This window comes from Heterocephalus glaber, unplaced genomic scaffold, assembly GCF_053883595.1.
Source record: "Heterocephalus glaber isolate CG9 unplaced genomic scaffold, H.glaber_assembly_v1.0 deba00001864, whole genome shotgun sequence".
Classification (NCBI taxonomy): domain Eukaryota; kingdom Metazoa; phylum Chordata; class Mammalia; order Rodentia; family Bathyergidae; genus Heterocephalus; species Heterocephalus glaber.
In genome coordinates this window covers 176,236-194,215 of record NW_028258504.1, presented here as the reverse complement: position 1 = coordinate 194,215, position 17,980 = coordinate 176,236, and the positions used below count along the sequence as shown (strand labels likewise).

Genomic DNA, 17,980 nt, shown 5'->3' with positions numbered 1-17,980 from the left:
TTGTAAAAGTACCTAAATATAGATCACACACATATATATGTATTTTTCTATGTATGTGTAAGAATAGGTATGATATAGACATGGATATAGGTAAGATGCAGAACCACAAGCTTGCTTAATACAAGCCATTGCATTTGATAAACCAGACAGATAATTATTTTGGATAACATATTTCAAGGTTCAAGAGAATGGAGTTACAGACACATAATTAGGTCAAACATAATATCTACTTGTGTCTATACATTTCTAACATGATCAGGTACTTATTGTGTGTCAAGAGAAAAGGTTTCTTTCCTAAGAATTTATTCCAAACAGAGTACTAATTCTGTTTTGATATTGCACTTGTGAGCACATTCCACCACACACAGCCCTACTGAGCACCTTTGCACCTCCATGTTCCTCAAGCTGTAGGTTGATGGGGATGAGCACCAGGGTGATGGCCCCATAGAACATGGAGATGAGTCTGTCCCTGGAAGGGGAGTGTATGCTGGAGGAAGGCCAAATGTAGGTGAAGATGGCTGTGCCATAGAACACACAGACCACCAGGAGGTGGGACGCACATGTGGAGAAGGCTTTGCACTTCCTTTTTACAGACTGGACCTTCAGGGTGGTGGAGGTAATGTAGACACAGGAGATCAAGGTGGTCAGAAAGGAAATGAATCAACTGATATCCCCTACCACTAAAGCATTTCAGCCACATAAGTGGACGAGCAAGACAGGGCCACTACTGGTGAGATATCAAAATAGTACTGGTTGACCAGGTTAAACTTGCAGAAGGACAGGCTAATGGTGGATATTGTGTGGATGGTGGATTTGAGGAACCCAGCTGCCCAGGTCCCAGAGACCAGCTGAGCACAATGAGCTTTGGTTATGATTGCAGAGTAGTGAAGGGGGAAGCAGATGGCCATATACCAGTCAAAAGCCATGACAGACACCAAGAAGACTTCAACTCCAACTAGGGCCACCAGGAAATACAGCTTCAGAGCACACTCAACAAAGGAAATGCTGTGGTCCTTGGTCAAGAGGTTGTGCAACATCTTGGGGAGAGTTGTTGATGGGCAGAATATGTCTAAGAGGGATAAGTTTGCCAGGAAGAAGTACATGGGAGTTTGCAACTTTGCCTCAGGCCTGATGGCCAAGAAGATGGCCCATTTCCCACCAAGATGACCTGGTAGATGCTGGCAAAGGCCACAAAGAGAGGATAGCACACCTTGGGGAGGTCAGAGAGCCCAATGAAGATGAACTGAGTCACCATGGTGACATTGTAGATGTCCATCTCCTCTCCAAGTGTATCTCTCTGGAGGGAAGAAATCAACAAACACAGGTGAAGGGGGCAACCAAAGAGCTTAGCACTGAGAAATTCTGAGAAAACAGTGGATGTGTGGTTAGTGATGAATTATGTCAAATTTAATTTAGTAAGAGATTTCAGTTTTTTCAAGTACTATATTCATGGTATTCTTTGACATATTTATCCTTGCATCTTCATCAGGAGCAAGCCCTGTGAGTATCTTTTAGACTCCTGACAGTTCCTCTCCTTTGTCAGCACTTTGAATATTCCATATTTTCTGGGATTTTATAATTCAATGAAATACAATGTGTGATCTTGTGTCATCATTTCTCATCTTTTTTTTTTTTTTTTCAGTACCAGGGATAGAACTTGGGACCTCGTGCTTTCGAGGGAGACACCAGAACCAATCATATCTTATCTCAATGACTGAAGTTTTATATACGATCCCATTTCTAAAATATTTGAAGTAGAAACGGTCTATTGAATATTGTTCTGTTGCATATTTTTAAAATGTGTTATATATCATATATTTGTATATTTTACTGATTTTCATTATAGATTATGTGCGTATTTTTTTTTTATAAAAACATTTTAAAAACTAGGAATTAGACAAATGGGAAAAACTAAGTACTGGCTGAAGGTTTACATACATGGTGCTTATCTTTTCAGGGTATCTCTACTGGGAAGTCACAGCAGGGGAATCCTTTGGAAGCTCCAAATCATATCACTAAGTGAAAACATTAGCATGTACAATACAGTCCACACAACCATGGTGTTTAATAAGCTGACCGAAAGTCTGTTCACAAGTACCCTGAGGAATTTTTCTATCACTTTAAAAACAATTTCACTTTAATATCATATATATGTCATAGCAAATTCATAGATAAAAGTTAGTCAGAAATTAAAGTGAATATTTACTTTCCATGCACCCCTTCTAATACATTCTGCTTGGAGAAAACTTTCAGTGTTTTCTTTTTTCAATTAAAAGTTAATACATCTCTCAAATGACCAGTGATGTTGAACGTTTTTTCATATGTTTATTTGCCATGAGAAATTAGAGACATTTATTGCTAAATGGATGCACATTGAGGCGATACTGTTAAGTGAAATAAATAGGACACCCGTGTGTAAATACTGAATAGTTTCTCTAGTGGGGGGAACTGAAAGTGTAAATAAGGACTAAAAGTTATAATAGATAATGTGAAATAGGAGGAAAAGGGCCAAAGGGGAAGTGAGAGGGGTAGGGGAAAGGAAAGAAGGGAATTAATATGAGGAAAAAAAAGGAAAGTGTCTTTGTAAATAGATAGGGATGGAGGGTTTGAAGGGAGGGCAGGGGAAGGGGGAATAATAAGAACCAAGAGAGTATGTAAAGGTGCATATTTCCAATGATGAATGTCATTATATTGTACACCTAAATTGTACCAATAAAAGTATATAAAAAAGATTAATACAAATGACACAAAATGATTTATTACGGAGGATATGATGTTGCTTTCTGCTACCTTTTTTTTCTTTTAAAATGTAAATGAGAATTGCCATAGTCTGGGGGATATGTTATATTTATTTCCTACAGCAGCACATGCTTTGTGCCATACTGCAGAGAAAATAATCTTTTATTGGCAATATTTTCAAATCATGAAATATAAGAAATCAAATTACAGTAATTATAAAATGCTTCTTTGTCATGAGGTTGATGCAGGATATTCAATCAGTGAAAATGATTCAAGCAAATAGCGGTTGTAATGTCAGTTCTTAGGTTTTTAAATGTTCATGATTAAACAGAGCTATTACCTTTTTGTCTGCATCTCTGCATATTATTAGAAAATACAATAGTAAATATATCTAAATACTACAAGTAATATCTTGTCTTAATATTAATTTGCAAATAATTCTCATTTTTCTTTTTATTCATTCTTATAAACTTGATATTTTAAATTAGACATTATATCTAATAACATTATAATAAGGATAATGTGTTTTTTCCCAATTGGGATAATCAACAATCAAATAATAATCAATCAAATATTATATCATATTTCTCCTAAATTTTGAACTTGATTGTTCATATTTGTCCCATAGTATTTGTCTTTATCCTTAAAATGAAGAATCTGTTCATATGGTGAAGGAACTTATACCAACAAACTACTCCTATTACACAATACTATATCATATGTATTCTAATTTAATTAGAAAAATAATGACATTTAGCCAATAATGTTTATAAGGAAGTTATACAGCATTTCTCATTACTGTAAAGGAGCAGTAGTTCATTTACTAGGGATTCAGAGAAGGTTCTATGAAATGTAATCTCTGTACATGATTTTTGTGACTATTTGGTATAAATGTGGAATTATAAGCACTCAAATATAATGAGAGCCAGAATAAAGGATGCACATCTAACATTATCTTTCCACTGGAAATTGTCCAGAAATCAAACTTTTGTATTATTTATAATATACTCATTTGTGCATAGTCAGTGCTAAATGTATTATACAGTTCTTTTTTTTCTTTTCAATAAATAGTAACTTCAAGATTTTGTTATATAACGAAAATAACCCTAGTGAACTAAGGAAAAATATCATACATGGTCCTTAAACCTGAACAAATTAATGTTATATTATATTTACTATTTCAATATCAAGAACATATTACTATGAATAAGTGAGATTATTTTACCAAGAAAACTATTCAGCAAGAAGAACATAGGATGCTCAGGCCAACCAACAGGAGCAGTCAATTAGTAAACTCAACACTTACATTTAGGACCCATGTTAGGGATGAGTCTATCATTTATATCAGAACTGCTTTCCCTAAGGAATCATTATAGTGAGGCATCTAGGGGGAATATTCCTCATGTTTAAAAACCCAAATTACTTCCAATATATTAATGGAAGTAAATATGAATATAAATATAATGTAAGTTCAAATATAGTGCTAAATCACAGGAGTGGCATTTTTGTTTCCTGTAATGCCCTATGGGAATGGTAAAGAAAGACGTTGTAGTAATTGAGTGACCAAAAAAGGCAAAGGATAAGTTTATATATGCTAAATTTTCTGTAATCGCAGTAGTCTTTCAACATATAGTTATATCATCAAATTTTTATAAACATTCATTTCCATGGCAGATTGACAAACTTTAATGCGGTTTCATCCCTGATTACATACTTTTAGTTTGTGCAGCTATGTGCCATCCACCTGAATAACCAAACTGAGAACAGTTTAGACTGAGAGTGGGTGGAAAAGCAAACCCATTGAATCTGTCACCTATAACTGAGCTTCTATTGATAAATTGATTAAATGGTAAAATAATCTTTGTTGATAGCTAGCTATGTACTTGTAGTCATAGCATCAAGGTGAGGTAATATGTCAGTCCTATCCTGTTTATATTTTTTAATCTATTAGTACAGGTTTGTAATAGATATGCCTGCTTTCCTTGTGTGGGTTTGATACATGTGCACGGCACATGCTAGGTCTTTTCTCACATCCCCTCCACCTCCCATCCTTCCACTTACACTCCATCTCTTGGTCTTCTTCCTAATTGCAAAGGATCTGTCTTCCTGTTTCGTCTTCCCTATTTCTTATTTTCCACTTTATTTATACTTTGAATTACCATATGGGAAAAACCATACAGTATTTAAACTTGTGTATCTGAATTATTCCACTTAACAGGCTTTCAAGGTGCATTCATTTTCTGACAAATGACTCAGATTTATCCTAATTTTAGCAGACTAGCTGTCACCACAAGGATTAAGGTAGAAAAGAGTCCTCTGGAATGTGCATGTTCACTGAAGTGGTCTTGGCTGCACGTCACTCTGCAGGGAGGCCTTCCAGAGTGTACCCAACAACTTTTCACACATGAGTGGCTCATTTCTCCCAAACCCCAGGCACACCTGAGAACTGCCCCCTCCAGCCACGCAAGGCTTTGGCACCAAGTCGCCTTTGTCTGAACTCCATACTTAAGGAACTGAGAAACTGTGTGTGGAACAGTGCTTTCTTTCTCTCTACTGAAGGTGAAGGCTCCATCTCACACGAGGTCCTCAACAGAGGGTTCCCCTTCCTCTTTGGTCCTGTCCCCTGCATTCTCCTTGGTAGTTATTCAACTGTGCTCATATCTGCTGTATTTTATAATAAAATTACTTTCATGCTTTTTAAGTCATTGTGTGGCTCTTCACTGCTGGTGCAGGCACATTCCTGTTACTCATTGCAGTCACTGTGCTGTTCCATTGTGTGTACAGGCCCACAATGTTTCAGCACAAAATGGACAAGTTCAAGGAGGAACATAAAATGACAGAGATGAATGTATCTCACACTTCTCCCTCACACACACAGCCCCGCTCACCTTTCTGCTGCTGTAGAAAGAGCAACAGCAGCTCAGCTTCTCAGCATTTCTGTTTGGGAGCATTTTATTCTGACTTAGTGATGAGACTGTGGCTATGTGAGCTTTGAATGTTCGTGTTTGCCTGATAAAGAGTCTTGGGCTCAGATGTGCAACACTGCTCAGCACCACGAGGACCTGAGTTCAAATTGAGCAGCACAACAGGAAAACTGTCCTTGCTTGATGAATCTGAATTTCATAATCTCACTGTAGGTTTTATATTTTACTCCTTCTACTTTGTAAAATGGACTTTATCCTCGATGTATGATTTTAACTGTTTAGGCCTTTGGAGAAAGGATATAGATATTCTGTTAAAACATTAAGTATGCACTATTTTCTCTCAAATCCTCCTCTTTTTCTTGGAATTAAGTTAAATATTGTGTTTTGAAGATCCCAATACCCTTACTTCAAAATCTTCTCTCAGAACCCATGCTCTCCCATGCTCAGGGGCTTTCTCTCTCCTTGTGAACCTGCAGACCTGACCAGCCCAGCACCCACCCATGCTTGCTTCTCTTCAGGGTCCTTCTGCTCCAAGGCCTGGACACAGCATGGAGAGTGCCCAGAATCCCAGCTTCTCCTCACCCAGGGCATCAGAGGACCCTGTTCCACTAACCTGGCTCCCACTCCTGTAACAGCACACTGCTAGGGGTGCTCTACACAGGACAGGGCTGCTCAGACACTTTCTCTGGGAGGCCAGGACTAAAGCAGTTTGGCCTAGCTCTCTATGGCCTTGAGGTCCAGACACCATATAGTGGATGCAGGCAAGGAGGCCCAAAGGAGAAGACAGGGGCATTGGGCAGCAGGCCTGGCTCACAGGGTCCTCTCAGGACAGCCTGGGCCAGAGGAGCTGAAAGGCTCCTCTGACCCCACCTCCAGGGCTGCACTGCCTCTCTGTCCACTCTGGTGAGCATGCTACCCACACCTGCCCTCTGAGTCACACCTCTGTGAGCACTGCATGGCACATTCAGCTTGCAGCTGCACCAGCTCCACCAGGAGCAGGAGGGATCAGCACAGTGAGGCCTGGGAGAAGGTTCCTGAGGGAAAGTCCAGTACAGCTGCTTTACATGGACAGGGAAGGGGTGGAGAGGGGAAAGGGGAGAGGGACAAAGAAGAAAAAAGGAATTAGATGTGTTTTGTGCAGGTGCAAATCCCCCGCAATGAACGTGACCATTATGTACTGCAGACATGCAGAAATAAAAACTAAATCTAAAAATCCTCCAGTTACTGTATATGTGACCATGTAACCAGACCCTCATCAGATGCAAGGGTGTAATTCTGGGTATAATGCATTTTATATAAAACAGCTTTAAAAAAACAATGTTTACTACTAGATACTGCACATAGGCTAAGTTATTCTCTCTATATAGAATATGCAGATATATAACTTTTTAAAATATTTTTTAATCTTTATTTTTATTAGTACAGGTTTGCCATACATAATAACATTAATCTCAGGAATTTGATACATGTACATAAGATGAATTTTTAACTGCGTGTATTGAATGTCAGACTCAACTATTTGAAAACCATCAAGCATATAATTTCAAAATATGAGTGGGAAGAAGTTGGAGAAGACAGAAAAATCCATGTACTTACTCAGAGAAAAATCAACTAAAACACAGGTAGCTGGAAGAAAGGGAGGGACAAACATCATGATGCCCAAACCAATCTGAAATCAGAGACCAGTGGATCAAATTAAACACAACCCCGGATATGATAAAACAGTGCACCAGCCCACAGGGCTGCCAGTGAATCACCACACTGGAAAGTGCCCCAGAAACTGATGGGCTGAAAAGGAGTGGCTCACTCAAACCACACAGGCTAGATTTGGGAGAGAAGCCTCTGGTGTCTTTAGCCTCCTCTTCACAAAAGACACTGCTGCTGTCCTGGCAAACACAGAGCCAGGGCCTCCAACCTGCACCTTCTTTACTTTTTCTGTCATTTTCTTTAATGTTGGGACCTCTGCACAGTGGAAAACAGTGAATTGTTACCAAGGGCTTGAGAGAAAGACACCGAAGCAGGTGGGATTTTAGCAAGGGGAATTCAACCCCCTGAAGTGGAGATCCTAGTTCCAGCAGTGCAGGCCCCACCAAGCAGGTCAGGATAGGATAGAGAAGTGCCAGTGGGGGTGAAACAGGAGGCTGTGCAAAGACCACCTGACCCAGTGCAGCAAATATACCTGGGACTGAAAGCAGCCCTGGGCCACAGCAGTGGGGAAGATGCTTCAGTGGGCCAGAGAGGAACACCCAAAGCTGCTGGCTTAGACCAGATCAGCTCCCACAGGATCAAACTCTACCAGAGTGGGTGGGAATCACAGCCTGGTTCTGGGACACTACCCGCCTTGGACACTACCACAGGACTGTGGACTCCTGAGGAATTTTATTTTGTGGTTTTATTCAATTTTCTTTCTTTTTTTAATTTCCTCTTCCTGTCTTTTTTTCTGCCATTGTTTAGATTGTTCTAGTCATCCTGTTTCTTTGCTCACGTATTTGTCTTTAGTTTACTGTATTTTCATGTGAGTGGAAATTGTCGCTTGTGTTTCTGGTTCACACTGATATTCTTTTCCTTTATCCTTCACACTTTCTCTTCTCCCCCTTTCTCCAGTTACCCAAACCTTGGCTGATCATCTGCTGTCCACCAGTCTTGCCTCTACTACATTTCTTTTCACCTATCTCATAGTTTTCCCCCTATCCCTCTTTAATTTCCCCCACTAACAGACCCCACTAAGAGGAAATTCATTGCATACAAGCTCCTGGTTTATGCTGGATTGTGTTTTCTAACAGCAGATCTTGCTCCTGTGGATAAAGAGACCAAATTAATAGTTACCACTATTTGCCAGTTTCTCAGCTGTACTTGAGGATACTGATATTGCTAATTGTATTACATTAGCCAAGGTGTCCTACCTTTTGTAATCACTTGTTCTCTCCATATGACAACACTGAGATTGTCTGCAGCCATAACCACCACCATAGCCCAGTATCTAAGGACTGGGTGCTGAGCCAAATAAACACCAACTCTGATCCTTAATAAATTGGAAAGGTAGGAGCTTGGGAGTGACACGAAGCCCAGGAAACACAAGTGCCCAAAAGACTTCTCTGAGAACTATACATTTCCTTGAAAAGTATTGATACTAGTGATAAAGCAATCAGCCATAAAAATTCAGGAGACTCCACAGGAAAAAATATGAGAACACTGAAGCAAGTGAGGAAAACAGGTGTCCAGGCAGAACTAGAGAAGGCATTTTTAAATATAGCAAATAAATTAAAGATTGTGTGAAGAGGTTTCACTTTAAATACTACATTGTTTAATTCTGTCATCCTATGCATGTGAAAAATAAAATGACATGAGTTTTGGAAAATGCATCAAAATAGATATATGTATGCTCAAGATATATTATTTTATCCATTTCCTCTATCCTTACTTGCTGATCAAAACCCACACTATGATTTTAACAGGTACTCTGCATTCTTCTTGTATCATCCTCTGCTCACTTTAACCTCTGACTCTGCAGAGACTGTGGCAGGTGAGCAGATATGGACAACCGCACAATCTTCACAGAATTCCTCCTCATGGATGTCACAAGCTCCTGGGAGCTCCAGGTTCTGCAAGGTGTGCTGTTCTTAGTGATTTATCTGGGAGCACTAACAGGGAATCTTGTGACTATCACTGTCATCATAACAGACACACGTCTGCACTCTACCATGTACTTTTTTATAAGCAATGTGGCTCTCTTAGACCTGGGTAGCATCACAGCTCTTGTTCCTAAAACTGTAGTGAATTCCATGACAGGCAATAAGGCCATATCCTTGGCAGCATGTGCTGCACAGATTTTCCTATATGCACTGTTTGAAGCAGCAGAGATTGCCCTCCTGGTGGTCATGTCCTATGACCGCTATGTGGCCATTTGCCACCCTCTGCACTACGGGCTCATCATCACCCCAAGTCTGTGCTCCCAGGCCGCAGTTGGCTCCTGGGCCTCTGGTCTGGTATACTCTGCTCTCCACACAGGTGCCCTATTCAGGCTTCCGTTCACCAAGACCAATATGATCCAGCAATATTTCTGTGATATTCCTCAAATTCTAAGGATATCATCACCAGGTGTCCAGTTTTCTGAATTTGTAATCATTGCTTTAAGTGTTTGCTTTGTCTTTTTATGTTTTGCATTTATGTTTGTGTCATATGTTAATATATTTTCAACTGTGCTTAAGACTTGTTCAGGGGAAGCCCGTAACAAAGCAATATCCACCTGTACCCCACAGTTGGCCATTCTTTTTTTGTTTCTCATTTCTGGGTCAGTGGCTGTCTTAGGTCCCATTCCAAACAAACCATCCCTTAAGAATCTACTGATGGCCATGTTCTACATCATAGTGCCCCCATTTGTGAACCCCATCATCTACTGCCTACGGAACAGGGAGATCAATTCTGCTCTGCAAAGAATGTTCAACAGATTCTCTGAGTTGAATTCAAAGATTTTTACAACTAAAACTTAAATATCAAATCATCAGATGAAAACAGTTTAATTGATATTTGTTATTATTTCATACATTGAAATCTATGCCTGTGAATCATCTATTTTTAGTTGCTAATAGATTTTCTTGTTGTGTGCACCTGTTTTGGTGAAGTACAAAACTACGTCTTCATTTTCTTGCTGGGCTTATTGAACATGTTGTGTATTTTATCCCTAGTCCCTAAAACTGAAAGTTTGGTTTACATTGCAAAAATGTTTTGGATATGTTTTCGATGATTCTGGCCTAGAAACAAGAGAGGCACCATAAGGAATAGGGCATGAGTTATATGTTTCACCTTAACATATCCCTGTGCTGTCAAGAGAACTCCAGGTGCTGGATCTGACCAACCTGGAGAAGCTCACTGAATGGTCCTGTGAGAAGACCCTGCAGTCTGCACTGTGCTTTTTGCACTCACTCTTCCACTCAGGCTGGGATGAGTAACACAGTAATTAAAAGGGGACAACTAAGAACTAAGGACCCAGTGGGGCTTTGGAAAGTGAGACCCTCACCAACCACTTCTGCTCCATCTGCTAAAACCCTTTTGCTCGCTCAATGAAAATCAAGACACACAAATAAATGAGTTTTCAAAGAACTGCAATTTGGAAGTGTTTTGTTTCTGCCTGTAATCTGAATGAAAAGATGCAGGCCACCCTTAATCCATTCAAACTTGGTGAGCAATGAGAAAAATGAATCAGAGGGTAGCATGGAGACAGATGGAAGGATAGCCTCTCCTAGAATCTCCCTGGAGAACAGCAGACAAAGATTGCCCTGTGTGGTGAAACTTTTTCATCCAATATCACATAAAAATGGATTCACTCCAGATCAAAAGAGTTTTGTTGTTCTGATTTTCAATAGTTGACTCTGCACACTGGTGGCTAAAATACATATTGGTAAATTGAGCCTGAGAACTTAATCTCAAATTCTCCACCTGCTTCATCTTGAATAAACCTCAGCATGCAGGTGCTGCTGCACATTTAGACTCAGTCCACCACTGGAACAGTAGGTGAGTCTGTCTCCCTGCATCTCTGTGCTTATTGTTCCTTGCATAAGCTGGTGGTGGTTGACACCATGGACCTGCTGTCATCCAGAGCTCATATCCTGATGAGGTTCTAGATGGGGCTCACCCTCCTCCAAGGCCTGAGATATCTCAACTTTCAATGTTTTATGCCTGAGGAGGCTACATCTGTGAAAAATTAAAATTTGTGGGAATGTAAGACACAAAACTTGATTGATCTCTGTATCTGTTGTGAAATATTTGCTCTAATCAAGGCTACTAATGTAGGGATAGAGACCTGTGGGCAGGAAGAGATGACGTACCCCCTGCCCCGGCTTAAGGAGTTCAAATAGCTGGCAGAACAGGCTTAATCACCCTTGAAATTTGATAGTCTGCAGTTGCACCCTTTCACATTGTACCCTGCAAAGCTTGGTTTACTAAGATCAAAAGGAAAATGAACCTTGGCCCTAAAATGTAAAAGTTCCCCCAAAGACCCTTCCCTGTTGTCCCTAGCAAGGAGCTAAATTAATGATTAAACAATCAAGTAAGGGCTCCCTCAGGCTGAGGCAAGATAGAACTCCAACTACTAACAGCATCTTGAGACCCCCTTCAATGATGGCTCTCTTTTGGGCACCCCTGCCTGTCTGACAGAAGGCATCTGTACTCTTGCATGCTTGATGAATAAAATCCAACTTTGCTTCTACACTTTTGGTCTCTATATGATTCTTCCACATCCTTCTGCATCTTTGGGTGAGACAGGCCCAGGACTGTAGGGACTTTCCACTTGTCTCCACCCTCAAAATTTTGGGGGGCTCATCCGTGATCAAGGTAGAGACTGACAAAGAGCTTGAAGACATCACACTAGGTCAGTATACTCAGCCTAAATGACAGTGGGTGCAGTGGGACACTCTGTTTCTTGGCTTAGTCCTCAAAGTAACCCCCCAGCATGATCTAATATGGTGGAATACTCAAGGCTGGGCCCCTTTTCTAGGTGACAGGGGACCCCAGGTCTGGAGGAGTCATAGCTTGTTCCTGACCATTCTGGAAGGAATCCAGGTACTTGCTCACTACCACTTCATGGCCAGAGGGTCACTTAAGTGCTGACCAGCCTATGTCAATTTGTGGCTCTTCTAGCTCAGTAGTTAAGAAAGACCATGAGGTGATTGGGAGGATGGTTGAGGACTCCCCATATCAAAGTGATCACTCTGACCTGGAGCTCAGGGATCCAGATTCTTCAGACACATATCTGACCTCTATCTGTCTCCATCTGAGCACTCTCTCCTGGAGTGCTGTGGGTTCTCCAGTTAAGGCTGCCCCTTCTTCCCAGACCGATCTATGATCATCCCTTCCCAGGAATCTCTGTGCCAATGCAATCTAATTGGCATATAACAGGGCCCCTCAGATATTGGCTCCAACCCTCTTTTGAGTCCCAACTCCAATGCCATCTCTTTGGCCATGAGCTAACTTTCTTGTCCCCCTTGACTCAGACATTCCACCAGAGTGATGTGGCCGGGGGCCTCTAACCATACTCCAGTGTTTTGACATCCTATGGTCTCCCCTTCCTTTGCCCATGGCTCTCCCATCAAATCCTTACCAGTTCTGTCTCCAAGGACCAGGAACCAGTCCTAACCTAAGCAATTTGTCCCTTAAGGCCATATTCAACCCTTTAAAACTGAGGGCTTATTGGGAGCTCCATGCCTTTGAGGAATGGCAACATCAGAGAAATCTGGGATACAGAGGGAGCTATTGTGGGCCCAGAACAAGTCCCCTCATGGAGGAGGGGAAATCTGTCTGTTGCTATACCTTTAACTAGCCTGGGACCAAGATTCCTGGCATCCAGAACCCAGATGTGGTCTGGGGAGATTTTCGCCTTGGGTCCTCATCCAGAACCCCATCATTCCCACCTAGGCCTGTAAGAGGAGACAGAATGGTGTTCTTTCCAACCAGCTACAGGATAAGATTACTGAAAATGTATGTTGCCAGTTTTACTTAGAATGCCCAGTAGATCCAGCCCAATCTGTTTATCTTTCTTCTTCTTTGCTTCTGTTTCCCTTTCCCTCTTGAGGCTAACTGTAAGTTTCTTCCATTTTTTTCTCTCCTAGATGGGGGCTGAATCCTCTGTTATCCCTTCATATTTTCCTCTGGACTGTCTACTTAAGCATTGGAAAGACCAAGATCCAGAGAATTTAAGGAAAAGAAGACTCATTTTTTTCTGTACTGAGTCATGGGGCCAATATCCTTTGGGAGATGGAATTCAGTGGCCCAGTGGGGGAAACATAAACTATAATACCATCATACACCTAGATCTCTTTTGCAAGTGAGAGGGAAAATGGAGTGAGGTCCCATATGGCCAGCACTTCTTTGTCCTACAGGATCACATAGAATGGGTCTGGCAGTGTCACATGGAGCCCACTTTGCTCCTAAAGCAGACCTTTCTTTCACCCCAACCAGAAAAGTAAGCACTCTGGGAATGAACAAATCAGAAACCTGCACCTCCTTATAATGGAGAAGCTCCTGTACTCCCCTTGACATCTCCAGAGTGTCTCTATCTCTTTTGGGGAGGGACTAATCCATAGGTCATCTTCACCTATTCAGATTTGGGGGACATAAATAAGGACCTCAGCAATTTCACCAAGGATCCTGATACTTACATAAGGTCCTTTAACTGGGTCACCACCCTCTTTAACTTAAACTGGGAGGATGTCATATTTATCCTCAGGGAAACTCTTGGTGATGGAGATGTTGTGAGAGTTCTGGCTGCCGCAACTTGGGTGGCTAATTCCTATCATGAGCCCCATAGAGGGATGACGCTCAGAGGGGGAAGACATAAATATGCTCCCTTAGGAGATGAGGCCGTTCCTCATGCCAATCCCCTTTGGGACAGACCTGATGAAGATGGCATCAAAAAGGAGGCCCAATTACATTTTTTGTATTGCATCAAGAAGGGACTAAAGGGCACTAAACTTAAGTCCATCAATTATGGAAAATTGAGCCACAAATTTCAGAAAAAGAAAAAAGCCACAACATTTTTCTTCCAATTCCTCTGAGGTGTTATGATCAAGTTCACTCAGATCAATCTTGAGAGCCCAGAAGGAAAGTCCCTATTGCAGGATAAGTTAATAACCCTTCCTGCTGCTGCTATCTGCAGAAAACTTCAACTGCTGATGGCAGACCCAAAAAAGGAGTCCCCTGTGATCAGGGAAGCTATCAAAACCTTCTACAACAGGGATATCAAGGTTAAGCAAGAGAAGAGGGACAGACATAAACAACTGCTGGCAGAACTCAAGGAAGGAACATCTGCTGAAGCTGACTAGGGAGCCTACAGGTCCCCCGCCAGAATCTGTAGATTTTGCAGGTCTCAAGATCAGATAAAGTGAGACTGCCTTTTCTGGAAGGCCAAGATGTCCCCCAAACCCTCCCAACCTTGCTTCACATGTAGGGAAACCCACTGGGCTGATGAATGCCCTCTAAGAGTCCAAGGCCTCAAATGTCCCCAGTGAGTGTCCCCAGAGTCTTGCACTTTAGCCCCACTTACTCAAATACTCCCATCCAAAACCCAGCGGGGCACAGCCTTCGAGCTTTCTCTTGACACACCCACCAGCTTCTCTGTTCTGCCTGAGTTTTCTGAGCCTCTCTCCTCATGCTCAACCTTGGTTCAAGGAGTCTCAGGACAAACTGTCAAGAGGTTCTTTTCCAAACCTGTCTCTTGCTTTTGGGGAAACTTACAGTTCTCCCATTCTTTTTTGATCATGCCAGAAACTCACCCTCCCTTGTTGGGAAGGGACCTCCTTGCAAAAGCCAGAGCTCAACTTTTCCTATCCTTCGGCCTCAATATTCCCTGAGTATGTCCCCTGCAAGAGGTAGATATTGACCCCACCAACTGGACTGATGGTTGGACAATGGGAAGAAATGTACAAGGTACCCCAGTCACCATACACATGAAAGATCCTCTCCATTTCCTTCACCAGAAACAGTATCCACTTAAACCTGGGGTGAGGGAGGGGCTAAAGCCAATCATACAAAACCTCTTGCATTAGGGATTGCTACAGGAAATTGTAAGCCCATATAACAGTCCCATTCTTGGGGTCAAGAAGTGACCTAACACATGGAGATTAGTTCAGGACCTGAGGCTTGCAAATGAGGCTGTGATCCCATTGCATCCTGTGGTCCCCAATCCTAACACCCTGTTAGCTCAAATACCAGAAAATTCTAAATGGTTTTCAGTTCTGGATTTAAAGGATGCCTTCTTTTGCATTCAATTGGCTCAGGAAAGCCAAGGCTACTTTTCATTTTAAAATCCTGTGTCCAGAGTGGGAACATTAACATGGATTGTCCTCCCCAAGGGTTTAGAGACAGCCCCCAACTCTTTGGACTGGCTTTAGCCCAGGATTTGTTAGAATGGAAAAAAGAAAGTGTTACCTTGTTATAGTATGTGGATGACATGATGTTATGTGGGGAACTTCAGGAAGCAGTAAGAGGGTCTACAAATTCCCTTCTCAATTATCTAGCATCTAGTGGATACAAAGTATCCCATGAAAAGGGACAGATGTGCCAAGAACAAGTTACCTACTTCGGCTTCATGATTTCACGTGACAAAAGAGCACTAAGCATGGGCAGAATTGAGCCAAATTTGGCTTTCCCCCAGCCTCAACATATTAGGCAACTCTGAGGATTTGGGGGCATTACTAGCCTTTGCTGGATTTGTATATGCAATAAAGGCCCATCCATTATACCAACTTCTCCTGGGGCCACAAAATCCCCAAACCCATATCTTCATTTGGAATCTTGAGGCCAAGAAAGACTTCAAGAAGCTAAAAGAGGCCCTGACAGAGGCCCCAGCCCTTGGACTCCCAAATAAAGAAAAATATACACTCTTCCTGACTGAGAGACAGGGGGTGGCCATGGGAGTGTTAACCCAAACTCTGGGCCCAGACCTCAACCCATAGCATATCTGAGTAAAGAACTAGATCCTGTCACCAAGGGGTGGTCAAGATGCCTGAGAGCATTGGCAGTCACAGGAATCCTGGTTCCAGAGGCACACAGGCTCACCCAGGGAAGGAGAGTCTTTGTCAAGTCCCCTCCTGATTTTGGATGGCCCTTAAAGGGTCACCTTCACCCTTGGGTTTCTGACACCCAGATCCTCAAATATCAGGTGTTGCTGGTAGAGGCCCCTGATGTGACCCTAGAGACTTGCCAGGGTCTTCACCCTGCCACTTTCTTTTCTGATTCACAAGAGATAATCATGTTTGTGTTGAAGGTTTTTTTAAAGCCATCATGTCTTTATTCTTGCAGATATGAGTGATTTCCATAAAGAAAAGACAATAATTGAGTTTTCTTTTACATAGTCTCAACAATAGATTTCAATTTTTTTAGTATATGTGCTGCAGAAGAGAGCACAGATTTCAATTTTTTAAGACACTTTCATCATTCCACCACCATGCTCTCAATTTTGTTTCCTATTTTCACTTAATTTCTTCAAAAACATGAAGTCAATGAGAAAACACGCACCAAGCATAGCAGCTTTTATTTTCACATCAAGGTCCAAAGGGAACTGGATCCCAAAGTTGTTGGCATCTGTGAATGCCTCTCTCAAAAACCCAGGCAAGTACTTGGTAATCTTGCCAACTACAGATTCTTCATCAAGAGATTTAATCTTAAAATCAATATCTGTACAGCATCTGCATGCAACAAATGGACCAGTGATTTTTAGTACATCTTCTCTCCTCTCATTCTGAACAGCATACTTTGGCAGACATGGGTGCCACTTCTGAGTAATGTACCATATTGGAACACCAGGAGAAGCTTGGATTTCAATTTCTTATAGACAGCAGGGGAAACAACAGTCATCACACCTTAGTGGTCTCTCCATAGCTATGACTTCTCGGCTCAAATTATAAAGAATCCTCAAGGTAAAAGGCCTACATGTTCCACAGCAATTTTGAGTGCAGCAATCAGTATCTTCCACTGCAAAGTAAACCCTCTGTCCAATCCTATTCTTAATTTCAAATTTATTATTAGTTTCAAAGCCTGTTAAGACTTCCAGAGGTTCAACTTGCTGGTGAATCAGAATCTGATCTATCTCACTGAAATATTCCAGTCCAGGTGGACAGTTCAATTGAGCTGATGGTGCTGGCATCCATGATACCCCTGTGGGTCCACCTGGCTGATTGTTATATCCTGGTTCATTTTGTATAGGAAACATGGGTTGGAAAGCACCTAGTTGGGTGGTGGGACTGTGTAGTCAGTTGGGGAACCTGGATATGCACCCTCAGGCTTCAGATAGCCAGAATATCCCAGTCCTTGTGGTGTTGCTGGTGGAATAACAATACTAGTATTGACTGGTATACTCAGTTGGCAAATTTATTCCTGGATGTGGAATATCCATTTGCATGTCTGCTGCTGCCATGGTTCTTGTGCAGGAATCCACTCTTCTGTCAGTGGCTACACCTCAGAGGGACTGGTGCCAACACCAGAGGCTTAGGTTTTCATTTCCTGAAACACTCATGTACAACACAACTTTCTTTCCTGCCCCCACGGTGGGGCCTGGGGCCTCTGACGCCTTTTGCCATGGCCCAGCTGGTGATGGGAAAATGTTTTCAACACTAGGAGGAGATGCCATGCCTACCTTCCTGCTCCTTGAGAGGCCCAGAAACATTTGTCCTGTGGTTCAAGATGGATTTAGACATGTGTCTCCACCTGGACCTGTGTTGAAGTTTTGATCGAAACTCAACTACTGAGGCTAGGACTTTATGATCAGCCTCTCCAGGATCCTGAGATAGAACTATTTACAGGTGGAAGTTCTTTCATATCCAATG

The 17,980-nt window shown here is 41.9% G+C and overlaps 2 pseudogenes; both read right to left on the bottom strand.

The window, feature by feature from the left end:
• Window positions 1–294: 294 nt before the first annotated feature.
• Window positions 295–1,276, bottom strand: LOC106008646 (olfactory receptor 5B21-like; annotated as a pseudogene).
• Window positions 1,277–16,608: 15,332 nt separating this feature from the next.
• LOC101712525 (phospholipid scramblase 1 pseudogene) lies at window positions 16,609–17,342 on the bottom strand (annotated as a pseudogene).
• Between the last annotated feature and the right edge of the window lie 638 nt (window positions 17,343–17,980).